The sequence below is a fragment of the Plectropomus leopardus genome, chromosome 13 (genome assembly GCF_008729295.1).
Source record: "Plectropomus leopardus isolate mb chromosome 13, YSFRI_Pleo_2.0, whole genome shotgun sequence".
Classification (NCBI taxonomy): Eukaryota; Metazoa; Chordata; class Actinopteri; order Perciformes; family Serranidae; genus Plectropomus; species Plectropomus leopardus.
This window is the reverse complement of record NC_056475.1, coordinates 23,096,219-23,112,354: the sequence shown is the minus strand read 5'-3', so window position 1 is coordinate 23,112,354 and position 16,136 is coordinate 23,096,219. Positions and strand designations below refer to the sequence as shown.

The following is a 16,136-nucleotide window of genomic DNA, read 5'->3' as shown; positions in this document are numbered from 1 at the left end:
ACAATGACTTTTAATGCTTATTCGGACGACATAGTATACTATGGCTTTCTTATGCTATTTCAGATGAAAAGTGATACAATGACTTGATTTTTTTTGTTTTTAATTATAAACTTACACATGGCAGTTTTTTTTCATAATTTGGAAGACATGCTATACTATGACTTATTTATACTATTCTGGATGACCTACTACACTATGGCTTCTCAAAGCTATTTTGTTGTATTCACACTATAACTTTTTAATGCTAAATTTGATTACATACAATTCCATGCTTTTCGACATACTATACTATGGCATTTTCTGCCATTTTTTGACATGCTAAATTATAATGTTTTTGGTCTTTTTTTCAACACTAAACACTATGAAGTGTCTCAATCAGCTATAATATGTCGTTTTCAGCCATTTTCTTCACATGTCAAAATATGATGTCTTGGCAATTTTGGTCGTTTTTTCCTCACACTGTATTGGGGTGTTTTGGCCCGTTTTTGCAACATTCTATGCTATGCTATGCTATGACGAGTCTCAGCGTGCTATTTCATGATGTATTCAGCGGTTTTTTGGACATGTCATGTCATTTTTGGTCTTTTTTTCAAAATGCAATTTTATGGTGTTTTGGCCGTTTTTGCAACATCCTATACCATGGCGTGTCTGGGCATGCTATTTTATGTGGCTTTATGTGGTTAGGTCATATCATATTTTGCCATTTTTCGCCATACTGTAGTATGGTATATTTGGTCATTTTTCGACATGCTATTTCATGGTGTTTTTGGCCGTTTTTCAGCATCCCATACCGTGGTGTGTCTTGGCATCTATTTTATGTGGTTTTCTTTTTGGACATGTCATATTTTGCCATATTTCGCCATACTATAGTATGGCATTTTATGTCGTTTTTTAAACATGCTATGTTATAGTGTTTTGGGGCATTTTTGCAACATGCTATGCAATGGCGTGTCTCGGCATGTTATTTTATGTGGTTTTTTAGCTGTTTTTTGGACATGTCATATTTTGACATCTTTGCCATACTATAGTATGGCATTTTCACACTGTTGTGAATTGATTTCTTGAATATAACAAAAGGCATGATTTATGTTGCACAAAAACAATAAATTCATATTAAGGTAATTATAACTGTTTATACATTATCTACAGGAAATATTTATTGATTTGCTACTGCAATTATTTGGGATTAAATAATTACGAGAGAGGAAATGCTTTTATTCTGAAAGAACTATTATTTTGAAATCGCAGGAAGTTGTGTTGTTGACCTTACTGCCAGTTTGAGTCGGCATTGAGACGACACGTCTGGGTTCACTCGGTGAAGCAATGTGTTTAATTCAGTAAATGAACGGTGAGGTACAAAATGAAATACACCAGCTCTGTCATCATTAAGAATCTTCAATTGCGCAACATTTTGGTGCCGAAACCCGGACTTTAAGGACTTTTAGACCGTGCGGAACTCCGACGTGGTTCGATGCTAATGGTAGCTAACGCTAGCTGCAGAGATGACGGAGCGCTTTGAACGGATGAGAGGAAGCGGGGAGCGATCCGCGCCTCGACAACGAAGTTGTTAATCCGCATTGAAGAGGACGTGAACAAGAATGAACCAGACTGTGAGAAACTCCGTGAAATATTGTCAGCACTGTCAGCTAAAGAATCAAGTTTAACGGACTTAGACAAAGGCACTGGGACGAAACGCCGCTGGAAGATCTTGAGGAGGAAATTGCAGTCACTCAGGACTATCAGGAGTCTGCGAGTGTGTGGGTCAGCCATGCAAGTTTAAATTCAATAAGGTCACCAGAAGCACAGAAGCAACGAATCGAAATCGAAACATCTCAGGTTTGTACAGCTGTGATCAAAGTACCAGGTGAACTCATTCAGGACCAACTGAAAAGAAAGGGTCTGCAACTTGCAGATTTTCCTCTAGAGGGCCATGATGATCCAGAGCTGTTATTGTTGGTCGGAGCAGACTATTACTGCCAAGTAGTTTCTGGTGAGATCCTGAAGATCACAGAACTTGTAACAATAGAAAGCAGCTTTGGGTGGACATTACAAGGGCCAGTTACTACCTCCAGTGTAACCAAAGCCACGTGTACAATGATGCCATTCAGGATTACCTGCAGCGGGGCAACTGTGCGGATGTGCCAGGAAACACTTCAGTGGAAGAAAAATCAGAGGCGGTGAAATATTACATTCCACATCACGCTGTTGTAAGGGAAGACAAGGTAACGACTAAACTTAGATAGGTGTTTAATGCATCATCACACAAGGAGGGCTGCCCATCCCTAAATTACTAAATTACTTCCTGGTCCAAATCTGAATTCAAATCTCTTAGATGTGCTAATCAAATTCAGACTCCACCAGATAGCATTTGCTGCAGATATCACCAAAGTCTTCCTTCAGATAGCACTAGCAGAATGAGACAAGGATGCTGTGAGGTTCCTGTGGCTGCATGGACATGGACAAGATTGTAAAGATGAGTTGTGCATCATGAGAATGAACAGAGTAGTGTTTGGGGTGTCACCCAGCCTATGCCCATTAGCTGCATCGATAAGAGAACCTATCAAACATTATGAAACAGAGCATCCAAATGCAGTAGAGACTTTAAGAGACTCCTATGTGGAGGATTTCCTCTCCAGTTCATGTGGTGTAGAAAAGGCCTTTTCAGTTACCACAACAGCTAAGGAGATTCTGTCACATGCTGGCATGGACCTCTGCAAGTCAGATCTGAGAGCCAGGTGGACAGAAAATGGTGCAGAGCATGACTTTGTGTTCAATCTAAAGGGATTAATGGACAGCTGAAAGAACAAAGAAATCACAAAGAGAAATGTACCTCAGCTCGCATCTTCGACCCCATCGGGTTCCTCACTCCATTCACCATACAAGTAAAGCTCCCTCCAGACTTGGCTGAAAAATGTGACCAGCTGCCACGGCTCTATCTGGTGGTCATTCCAAGGTGGTATAAAATTGAAATCAAGCCAAACTTGCAGACAATAAAACTGCATGTTTTCTGCAACGCTGGTGAAAAGGCATACAGTGCCGTTGCCTATCTGCAAGGACAAAGGAAGGAGAGTTTGTAACCAGTTTTGTTGCATCCAAATCCAAAGTTGCCTCACTGAAGAAAATGACACTGCTGCGCCTGGAGCTCATGGGCGCACTGATTGGGGAAAGGCTGGGAAATAATATTCTCAAGCCACTCAGCATGGAGAGAAATCAGCTTCATATGTGGACAGACTCAATGATTGTGCTACACCGGGTGTGCAGCACGGCACAAAACTGGAAGCCGTTTGTGTCAAACAGTCACTGAAATCCAGAGCCTTACAAACCCGGAGTTGTGGTCTCACTGCCCCAGTAAAGACAATCCTGCCGAACCTCCCACCAGAGGGCAGCACGTGGAGAACCTCATCCAAAGAAAGCTTTGGTGGTGTGGACCTTCTTCCCTGTCAACAGCTGATGCATTCGAGAATCCTGATGAGGACTGCATTGCAGATCAGGTAAACTCTGAGATCAGGTCTTCGTTTCAGAATGTAGCACAGCTTATTAGCACTGAACAAGCAGAGCTACTATTAGATCAAGAGAAGAGCAGCAGATTAAAGACAGTGTAGAGATTACTGCATGGGTGAAAAGATTCATAGCTGACTGTTGTTCAAGGCAAATGATTCAGGGAGAACTCAGGAAGCTCAGTGCTGCAGAAATGTATTGGGTGAAGGCAACACAAGAGCAAAGTTTCAGTCAAGAATTAAGTCTAAAATCTGAACAAAATGTTAAAAGAGACTGAAAACTTAAAGACTTGAAACCATTTTTAAATGAAAATGACCTTGTTAGTGAAGGTGGCAGGCTGCAGCAATCTTATTTCAGCTTCAGAGAGAAGCATTCATGGGTGCTACCCACAAATCACAGATTATCTGATCTATTAGTTCAGGACTGTCATGAGAGAGCGATGCACTCTGAGATTCTCTAGCACAAGTGAGGGAGAGATACTGGGTTTTGAGGGGCAGATGGCTTGTTAAGCGCATGGTCTCATCATGCTATCAGTGTGGGAAACTGAAGGTGAAACAAGCATAGCAGGTTACAGCTGCATTACCCAGAGACAGAATCACAGAGTTTCAGCCCTTTGAAGTTTCTGGGGTAGATTTTGCAGGACCATTACATGCCAAATGAACTGGTCAGTCTAAAAAGGCATATATTGCACTGTTCACATGTGCTGTCACCAGAGCATTGCATTTCGAGTTAGTCTCAGATCAGACTACTGAAAACTTTGTTGTAGCATTAAATAGATTTATCGCTAGGCAAGGGCTATGCAGAGTTATTTACTCAGACAATGCCAAAACATTCAAAAGAGCAGACCAAGACCCGAAAGACCTGTGGAAGTCACTCGGAGAACCAGAGCTCACAAGGTTCTTTGATGACAAAGGGATCACATTGAAGTTTATTGCTGAGCTGCGTGGTGGGGTGTCTTTTGGGAAAGACTTGTGAGATCTTTAAAGGCGTGCCTGAAGAAGGTCCTGGGAAAGACTTTATTGAACTTTGAGGAGTTGCTGACGATGCTTACAGAGGTAGAGACTGTGTTTAGCTCCAGGCCTCTCTCATATGTATGTACTCAGTGATGCATCGGAGCCTCAGCCACTCACACCTTCTCATTTCCTCATTGGAGAAAGGCTCACCTCTTTACTATGGAGTAATTTTCCTGTCAAATATCGACAAGCTTATATTTGAATCGAGAGCACAGTATTTTCATTTGAGAGCTCAGTTTTTTAAATCAAGCACGCAATTTAATTGAGAGGAAATTATTTCAGTTCAAGAGCACAATATTTTAATCTGAACACACAGAATCCTTCCTGCATACTCTCAGTACTTTACTCACACTTTCGAATGCACTTGTGCCTTTCCTCAATGCTGTACTCTGCTTTCTCTCCATACCGCACGCTCGCACTCAAATACATGAGCTGAGATAACTCCATTGGCAAAAATCAGAAAACCATTCATATTTGTGGGTTCAAATCAAGATTTGTGGTGAGAGGAGAAATGGTCCGTGGAGAGGAGGAAAAATCTGTAAGCGAGGACCTAGGTTTTGAAGCGAGGGAAAACTTTCCGTGTAGCGAGGCAGTGTATTTGAGTCCAAGCGTGCGGTATGGAGAGTAAGCAGTATTAAGAGTAACAGTACAGTCTTGAGAAAAGAAATAAGTGTATTTGAAAGTGTGAGTAAAGTATTGAGAGTACGCAGGAAGGATTCTGTGTGCTCGGATTAAAATATTGTGCTCTCAAATTGAGATAATTTCCTCTTAAGTAAAAAATTGTGTGCTTGATTTAAAAAACTGCGCTCTCAAATGAAAACACTGTGCTCTTGATTCAAATATAAGCTTGTGGATTTTTGACAATACTATTACCACCAAAGAACTTGCCTGCATCATCTCAGTCAACTAATGTGAGCAGAGAGGACATGAGTCGGAGATTGAAGTACCTGCAGGGACTCTTTACAAACTTTTGGTCCAGCTGGAAAAAGGATTACTTGATGGACTTGGAATCAGTGCACAAGAGCAAGACACCCGCACCCACTGAGCTGAAGACGGGAGACGTCTTTCTGATTGGAGAAGATAACATGCCCAGGCAGACCTGGAAACTGGGTAGGATCACAGAGCTGTTTCTAGGGAGAGATGGACTCAGTCGTTCTTTTAATGTTCGTACTTCTACATGAAGTTTGTTTAGGACATCTGTTCATTTGATTTATCCATTAGAAATAAGTTAAGATAGTTGAGCTTATAGTGATAAACTGTTGTTCATTGGGACGGAGGATGTTGTGAATTGTTTTCTTGAACAACAATTTATGTTACACATAAATGAATCATTTCATGTTAAGGTAATTAGAACACAGTTAATGCATTATTTACATGAAATGTTAATTGATTTGCTTCTGCAATTACTTGGGGTTAAATATTTACCCAGACAGGAAATGCTTTTATTCTGAAATTACTTTTATTTTGAAATCCCAGGAAGTTCTGTTTTTTTTTTTTACTTAATGCTAGCTTGATGTGAAGTCAAGGTCAACACCAGACTTGTGTTCAGTGCAGTGTGTTTATTTCAATAAATGAAGGGTGAGGTTCAAAATGAAAGACACGGGCTCTGTCATCATTAAGAAGCTTCAATTACGTAACATGGTCATTTGTTCAACATGCTATATTATGGTGTTTTTGGCCGTTTGTGCAACAGTTTCATGTGTTTTTCAGCTCAGCTGTTTTTCGGATATGTCATACTTAGATATTTTTCGCCATACTATACTATGGCCTTTTCTGCCTTTTTTCAACATGCTATATATGTTTTTGTTGTTTTTGTAACAACCTATGCTATGGCATGTCTGGGCATGCTATTTTATGTGGTTTTCAGCTGTTTTTGGGACGTCATATTTTGACATTTTTCGACATGTAGTGTGGTATTTTCTGTCTGTTTTTTTTGGACATGCTATATTATGGGGTTTTTGCCCATTTTTACAACAGGCAGGCGTGTCTCAGCATGCGATTTTATGTGGTTTTCAGCTGTTTTTGAGACGTAATTTTTTTGACATTTTTTACCATACTATTGTATGGCATTTTGGGTCATTGTTCAGCATGCTTTTTTTAATGGTGATTTTGGCTCTATTTGCAACATTCTATGCAATGGCCTGTCTGGGCAAGCTATTTTATGTGGTTTTCAGCTGTTTTTGGGACAATTCATTTTTGACATTTTTCGCCATACTATTGTATGGCTTCTTGGGTGGTATGTTTGACAGGCCATTTTATGGTCTTTTTGGTTCTTTTTGCAATATTCCATACTATGGGATGTCAAAATTTAAGATTTTTCACCATACTATAGTATGTGATTTTTGGCCATTTTTCAACATGCAATATTATGAGTTTTTGGCTTTTTTTTTTTTGGCCCATCTTTCAAAACGCTATGCTATGGCAAGTCTTCAGCCATTTTTGGGACATGTCAAAATTTCATATTTTAGCCATTCTATTCATTCATTTTTGCAACATGCTATATTATGACTTTTTGGCTTTTTTTGGCCCTTTTTTTCCAACATGCTATGATATGGCGTGTCTCTGTAAGCTATAATAAATGCTTTTGAGCCAATTTTGGGACATGTCACAATTTGACATTTTTGCCATACAATAGCATGCGATTTTTCACAGTTTTTTCAACATGCTAACTCATAAAGTTTTGGGCTTTTTTTGGCCTCTGTTTTCATTTATGTGTATCTTGTATACTATGACGTGGCTATACAAGCTATTATATGTCTTTTTTAGCCATTTTTGAGAAATATCAAATTAATGTTAAATTGTGATGTTTTTGGCCTATTTTGGCTTTTCTGTCCAGTTTGTATACTATTATGCATCTCTACAAGCTATAATATGGCATTTTTAGCCCTTTTAGGGACATGTCAGAATTTGACATTTTTACCATACTATAGTATGTGATTTGTCGCGATTTTTTCATCAAGTTAACTTATGACATTTTTGCCCTTTTTTGGCCTTTTTACCCCTTTGCATGTGATAACACGTCTCTACAAGCTATGTTGTTTTTAGCCATTTTTCAGAACTGTCAAAATTTGACATTTTTGCCATACTATAGTATGTGATTTTTCGCTTTTTTCAACATGCTAAATTATGACGTTTTTGGCCTTTGTTTTCACTTTGTACAATATAACGTGTCTCTACAAGCTATATTATGTTGTTTTTAGCCATTTTTGAGAGATGTCAAAATTTGACATTTTTGCCATACTATAGTATGCGATTTTTGCCGTTTTTTTCAACATGCTAAATTATGAGGTTATTGCCCTTTTTTGGCCTTTGTTTTCACTTTGTATAATATAACGCGTCTCTACAAGCTATATTATGTTGTTTTTAGCCATTTTTGAGAGATGTCAAAATTTGAAATTTTTGCCATACTTTAGTATGCGATTTTATGCGATTATTTTACCATGCTAAATTATGACGTTATTGCCCTTTTTTTGGTCGTTCTTTCCACTTTTCATAATATAACACATCGTCTCTACAAGCTATATTATGTTGTTTTTAGCCATTTTTGAGAGATGTCAAAATTTGACTTTTTGCCATACTATAGTATGCGATTTTTTGCGTTTTTTTTCAACATGCTAAATTATGACGTTATTGCCCTTTTTTGGCCTTGTTTTCACTTTGTATAATATAACGCGTCTCTACAAACTAATTATGTTGTTTTTAGCCATTTTTGAGAGATGTCAAAATTTGACATTTTTGCCATACTATAGTATGCGATTTTTTGCGTTTTTTTTCAACATGCTAAATTATGACGTTTATTGCCCTTATTTGGCCTTTGTTTTCACTTTGTATAATATAACGCGTCTCTACAAACTATATTATGTTGTTGTTTTTAGCCATTTTTGAGAGATGTCAAAATTTGACATTTTTGCCATACTATAGTATGCGATTTTTTGCGATTTTTTTCAACATGCTAAATTATGACGTTTTTGCCCTTATTTGGCCTTTTGTTTTCACTTTGTAATATATAACGCGTCTCTAGAAACTATATTATGTTGTTTTTAGCCATTTTTGAGAGATGTCAAAATTTGACATTTTTGCCATACTATAGTATGGGATTTTTTTGGGGGTTTTTTCAACATGCTAAATTATGACGTTATTGCCCTTTTTGGCCTTTGTTTTCACTTTGTATATATATATAACGCGTCTCTACAAAACTATATTATGTTTTTTAGCCATTTTTGAGAGATGTCAAAATTTGACATTTTTGCCATACTATAGTATGCGATTTTTTGCAATTTTTTTCAACATGCTAAATTATGACGTTATTGCCCTTTTTTGGCCTTTGTTTTCACTTTGTATAATATAACGTCTCTACAAGCTATATATGTTGTTTTTAGCCATTTTTGAGGAGATGTCAAAATTTGACATTTTTTGCCATACTATAGTATGCGATGATTTTTTGCGTTTTTTTCAACATGCTAAATTATGACGTTTATTGCCCTTTTTTGGCCCTTTGTTTTCACTTTGTATAATATAACGCATCTCTACAAGCTATATTATGTTGTTTTTTAGCCATTTTTGAGAGATGTCAAAATTTGACATTTTTGCCATACTATAGTATGCGATTTTTTGCGTTTTTTTTCAACATGCTAAATTATGACTTTATTGCCCTTTTTTGGCCCTTGTTTTCACTTTGTATAATATAACGCGTCTCTACAAAACTATATTATGTTGTTTTTAGCCATTTTTGAGAGATGTCAAAATTTGACATTTTTGCCATACTATAGTATGCGATTTTTTGCGATTTTTTTTCAACATGCTAAATTATGACGTTTTGCCCTTTTTTGGCCTTTGTTTTCACTTTGTATAATATAAACGCGTCTCTACAAGCTATATTATGTTGTTTTTAGCCATTTTTGAGAGATGTCAAAATTTGACATTTTTGCCATACTATAGTATGCGATTTTTTGCGTTTTTTTTCAACATGCTAAATTATGACGTTATTGCCCTTTTTTGGCCTTTGTTTTCACTTTGTATAATATAACGCATCTCTACAACTATATTATGTTGTTTTTTAGCCATTTTTGAGATGTCAAAATTTGACATTTTTGCCATACTATAGTATGCGATTTTTTGCGTTTTTTTCAACATGCTAAATTATGACGTTTTATTGCCCTTTTTTGGCCCTTGTTTTCACTTTGTATACAATATAACGCGTCTCTACAAACTATATTATGTTGTTTTTAGCCATTTTTGAGAGATGTCAAAATTTGACATTTTTGCCATACTATAGTATGCGATTTTTTTGGGGTTTTTTCAACATGCTAAATTATGACGTTATTGCCCTTTTTTGGCCTTTGTTTTCACTTTGTATAATATAACGCGTCTCTACAAGCTATATTATGTTGATTTTAGCCATTTTTGAGAGATGTCAAAATTTGACATTTTTTGCCATACTATAGTATGCGATTTTTTGCGTTTTTTTTCAACATGCTAAATTATGACGTTATTGCCCTTTTTTGTCGTTCTTTCCACTTTTCATAATATAACACATTACTACAAGCTATAATATGTTGTTTTTAGCCATTTTTGAGAGATGTCAAAATTTGACATTTTTGCCATACTATACTATGCGATTTTTTGCGTTTTTTTCAACATGCTAAATTATGACGTTTTTGCCCTTTTTTGGCATTTGTTTTCACTTTGTATAATATAACGCGTCTCTACAACAAGCTATATTATGTTGTTTTTAGCCATTTTTGAGAGTTGTGTCAAAATTTGACTTTTTTGCCATACTATAGTATGCGATTTTTTGCGTTTTTTTCAACATGCTAAATTATGACGTTATTGCCCTTATTTGGCCTTTGTTTTCACTTTGTATAATATAACGTCTCTACAAACTATATTATGTTGTTTTAGCCATTTTTTGAGATGTCAAAATTTGACATTTTTGCCATACTATAGTATGCGATTTTTTGTGTTTTTTTCAACATGCTAAATTATGACGTTATTGCCCTTTTTGGCATTTGTTTTCACTTTGTATAATATAACGCGTCTCTACAAGCTATATTATGTTGTTTTTAGCCATTTTTGAGAGATGTCAAAATTTGACATTTTTGCCATACTATAGTATGCGATTTTTTGCGTTTTTTTCAACATGCTAAATTATGACGTTATTGCCCTTATTTGGCCTTTGTTTTCACTTTGTATAATATAACGCGTCTCTACAAGCTATAATATGTTGTTTTTAGCCATTTTTGAGAGATGTCAAAATTTAACATTTTTGCCATACTATAGTATGCGATTTTTTGCATTTTTTTCAACATGCTAAATTATGACGTTTTTGCCCTTTTTTGGTCGTTCTTTTCACTTTTCATAATATAACGCGTTACTACAAGCTATAATATGTTGTTTTTAGCCATTTTTGAGAGATGTCAAAATTTGACATTTTTGCCATACTATAGTATGCGATTTTTTGCGTTTTTTCAACATGCTAAATTATGACGTTTTTGCCCTTTTTGGCCTTTGTTTTCACTTTGTATAATATAACGCGTCTCTACAAGCTATATTATGTTGTTTTTAGCCATTTTTGAGAATGTCAAAATTTGACATTTTTGCCATACTATAGTATGCGATTTTTTGCGTTTTTTTCAACATGCTAAATTATGACGTTTTTGCCCTTATTTGGCCTTTGTTTTCACTTTGTATAATATAACGCGTCTCTACAAGCTATATTATGTTGTTTTTAGCCATTTTTGAGAGATGTCAAAATTTGACATTTTTGCCATACTATAGTATGCGATTTTTTGCGATTTTTTTTCAACATGCTAAATTATGACGTTATTGCCCTTTTTTTGGCATTTGTTTTCACTTTGTATAATATAACGCGTCTCTACAAGCTATATTATGTTTTTTTAGCCATTTTTGAGAGATGTCAAAATTTGACATTTTTGCCATACTATAGTATGCGATTTTTTTGCAATTTTTTCAAACATGCTAAATTATGACGTTATTGCCCTTTTTTGGCATTTGTTTTCACTTTGTATAATATAACGCGTCTCTACAAGCTATATTATGTTGTTTTTAGCCATTTTTGAGAGATGTCAAAATTTGACATTTTTGCCATACTATATAGTATGCGATTTTTTGCGTTTTTTTCAACATGCTAAATTATGACGTTATTGCCCTTTTTTGCCGTTTGTTTTCACTTTGTATAATATAACGCATCTCTACAAACTATATTATGTTGTTTTTAGCCATTTTTGAGAGATGTCAAAATTTGACATTTTTGCCATACTATAGTATGCGATTTTTTGCGTCTTTTTTATTTTTTTTTTTTCAACATGCTAAAATTATGACGTTATTGCCCTTATTTGGCCCTTGTTTTCACTTTGTATAATATAACGCATCTCTACAAGCTATATTATGTTGTTTTTAGCCATTTTTGAGAGATGTCAAAATTTGACAATTTTTGCCATACTATAGTATGCGATTTTTTGCAATTTTTTCAACATGCTAAATTATGACGTTATTGCCCTTTTTTGGCCTTTGTTTTCACTTTTCATAATATAACGCATCTCTACAAGCTATATTATGTTTGTTTTTAGCCATTTTTGAGAGATGTCAAAATTTGACATTTTTGCCATACTATAGTATGCGATTTTTTGCGTTTTTTTCAACATGCTAAATTATGACGTTATTGCCCTTTTTTGGCCTTTGTTTTCACTTTGTATAATATAACGCGTCTCTACAAGCTATATTATGTTGTGTTTTTAGCCATTTTTGAGAGATGTCAAAATTTGACATTTTTGCCATACTATAGTATGCGATTTTTTGCGTTTTTTTCAACATGCTAAATTATGACGTTATTGCCCTTTTTTGGCATTTGTTTTCACTTTGTATAATATAACGCGTCTCTACAAGCTATATTATGTTGTTTTTAGCCATTTTTGAGAGTTGTCAAAATTTGACATTTTTTGCCATACTACTATAGTATGCGATTTTTTGCGTTTTTTTCAACATGCTAAATTATGACGTTATTGCCCTTATTTGGCCCTTGTTTTCACTTTGTATAATATAACGCGTCTCTACAAGCTATATTATGTTGTTTTTAGCCATTTTGAGAGATGTCAAAATTTGACATTTTTTGCCATACTATAGTATGCGATTTTTTGTGTTTTTTTCAACATGCTAAATTATGACGTTATTGCCCTTTTTTGGCCTTTGTTTTCACTTTGTATAATATAACGCGTCTCTACAAGCTATATTATGTTGTTTTTAGCCATTTTTGAGAGATGTCAAAATTTGACATTTTTGCCATACTATAGTATGCGATTTTTTGCGTTTTTTTCAACATGCTAAATTATGACGTTATTGCCCTTATTTGGCCTTTGTTTTCACTTTGTATAATATAACGCGTCTCTACAAGCTATAATATGTTGTTTTTAGCCATTTTTGAGAGATGTCAAAATTTGACATTTTTGCCATACTATAGTATGCGATTTTTTGCGTTTTTTTCAACATGCTAAATTATGACGTTTTTGCCCCTTTTTTGGTCGTTTTGTTTTCCACTTTTCATAATATAACACATCTACTACAAGCTATATATGTTGTTTTTAGCCATTTTTGAGAGATGTCAAAATTTGACATTTTTGCCATACTATAGTATGCGATTTTTTGCGTTTTTTTCAACATGCTAAATTATGACGTTTTTGCCCTTTTTTGGCCTTTGTTTTCACTTTGTATAATATAACGCGTCTCTACAAGCTATATTATGTTGTTTTTAGCCATTTTTGAGAAATGTCAAAATTTGACATTTTTGCCATACTATAGTATGCGATTTTTTGCGTTTTTTTTCAACATGCTAAATTATGACGTTTTTGCCCTTATTTGGCCTTTGTTTTCACTTTGTATAATATAACGCGTCTCTACAAGCTATATTATGTTGTTTTTAGCCATTTTTGAGAGATGTCAAAATTTGACATTTTTGCCATACTATAGTATGCGATTTTTTGCGATTTTTTCAACATGCTAAATTATGACGTTTATTGCCCTTATTTGGCCTTTGTTTTCACTTTATATAATATAACGCGTCTCTACAAGCTATATTATGTTGTTTTTAGCCATTTTTGAGAGATGTCAAAATTTGACATTTTTGCCATACTATAGTATGCGATTTTTTGCGTTTTTTTTTTCAACATGCTAAATTATGACGTTATTGCCCTTTTTTGGCCTTTGTTTTCACTTTGTATAATATATTGCGTCTCTACAAGCTATATTATGTTGTTTTTCGCCATTTTTGAGAGATGTCAAAATTTGACATTTTTGCCATACTATAGTATGCGATTTTTTGCAATTTTTTCAACATGCTAAATTATGACGTTATTGCCCTTTTTTGGCCTTTGTTTTCACTTTGTATAATATAACGCGTCTCTACAAGCTATATTATGTTGTTTTTAGCCATTTTTGAGAGTTATCAAAATTTGACATTTTTGCCATACTATAGTATGCGATTTTTTGCGTTTTTTTTTTCAACATGCTAAATTATGATGTTTTTGCCCTTATTTGGCCTTTGTTTTCACTTTGTATAATATAACGCGTCTCTACAAGCTATATTATGTTGTTTTTAACCATTTTTTAGAGATGTCAAAATTTGACATTTTTGCCATACTATAGTATGCGATTTTTTGCGTTTTTTTCAACATGCTAAATTATGACGTTATTGCCCTTATTAGGCCTTTGTTTTCACTTTGTACAATATAACGCGTCTCTAGAAACTATATTATGTTGTTTTTAGCCATTTTTGAGAGATGTCAAAATTTGACATTTTTGCCATACTATAGTATGCGATTTTTTGCGATATTTTCAACATGCTAAATTATGACGTTTTTGCCCTTATTTGGCCTTTGTTTTCACTTTGTACAATATAACGCGTCTCTATAAACTATATTATGTTGTTTTTAGCCATTTTTGAGACATGTCAAAATTTGACATTTTTGCCATACTATAGTATGCGATTTTTTGCGTTTTTTTCAACATGCTAAATTATGACGTTATTGCCCTTTTTTGGCCTTTGTTTTCACTTTGTATAATATAACGCGTCTCTACAAGCTATATCATTTTGTTTTTAGCCATTTTTGAGAGATGTCAAAATTTGACATTTTTGCCATACTATAGTATGCGATTTTTTGCGTTTTTTTCAACATGCTAAATTATGACGTTATTGCCCTTTTTGGGCCTTTGTTTTCACTTTGTATAATATAACGCGTCTCTACAAGCTATATCATGTTGTTTTTTAGCCATTTTTGAGAGATGTCAAAATTTGACATTTTTGCCATACTATAGTATGCGATTTTTTGCGATTTTTTCAACATGCTAAATATGACGTTATTGCCCGTTTTTGGTCGTTTTTTCCACCTTTCATATAATATAACCCATTACTACAAGCTATAATATGTTGTTTTTAGCCATTTTTGAGAGATGTCAAAATTTGACATTTTTGCCATACTATAGTATGCGTTTTTTTGCGTTTTTTTAACATGCTAAATTATGACGTTATTGCCCTTTTTTGGCCTTTGTTTTCACTTTGTATAATATAACGCGTCTCTACAAGCTATATTATTTTGTTTTTAGCCATTTTTGAGAGTTGTCAAAATTTGACATTTTTGCCATACTATAGTATGCGATTTTTTTCGTTTTTTTCAACATGCTAAATTATGACGTTATTGCCCTTTTTTGGCCTTTGTTTTCACTTTGTATAATATAACGCGTCTCTACAAGCTATATTATGTTGATTTTAGCCATTTTTGAGACATGTCAAAATTTGACCTTTTTTGCCATACTATAGTATGCGATTTTTTGCGTTTTTTTCAACATGCTAAATTATGACGTTATTGCCCTTTTTTGGCCTTTGTTTTCACTTTGTATAATATAACGCGTCTCTAGAAACTATATTATGTTGTTTTTTGCCATTTTTGAGACTTGTCAAAATTTGAAATTTTTGCCATACTATAGTATGCGATTTTTTGCGTTTTTTTCAACATGCTAAATTATGACATTATTGCCCTTGTTTGGCCTTTGTTTTCACTTTGTATAATATAACGCATCTCTACTACAAGCTATATTATGTTGTTTTTAGCCATTTTTGAGAGATGTCAAAATTTGACATTTTTGCCATACTATAGTATGCGATTTTTTGCGATTTTTTTTCAACATGCTAAATTATGATGTTTTTGCCCTTTTTTGGCCTTTGTTTTCACTTCGTAAAATATAACGCGTCTCTACAAGCTATATTATGTTGTTTTTAACCATTTTTGAGAGATGTCAAAATTTGACATTTTTGCCATACTATAGTATGCGATTTTTTGTAATTTTTTCAACATGCTAAATTATGACGTTATTGCCCCTTTTTGGTCGTTCTTTCCACTTTTCATAATATAACACATTACTACAAGCTATAATATGTTGTTTTTAGCCATTTTTGAGAGATGTCAAAATTTGACATTTTTGCCATACTATAGTATGCGATTTTTTGCGATTTTTTCAACATGCTAAATTATGACGTTTTTGCTCTTTTTTGGCCTTTGTTTTCACTTTGTATAATATAACGCGTCTCTATAAACTATATTATGTTGTTTTTTTAGC

General features: G+C 34.4%; 1 protein-coding gene across 2 annotated transcripts in view; it reads left to right on the top strand.

Moving 5' to 3' along the window:
• LOC121952491 (calpain-5-like) overlaps window positions 1-16,136 on the top strand; it is a 30,765-nt gene that overhangs the window by 11,966 nt on the left and 2,663 nt on the right. The gene's annotated exons all lie outside the window — the stretch shown is intronic.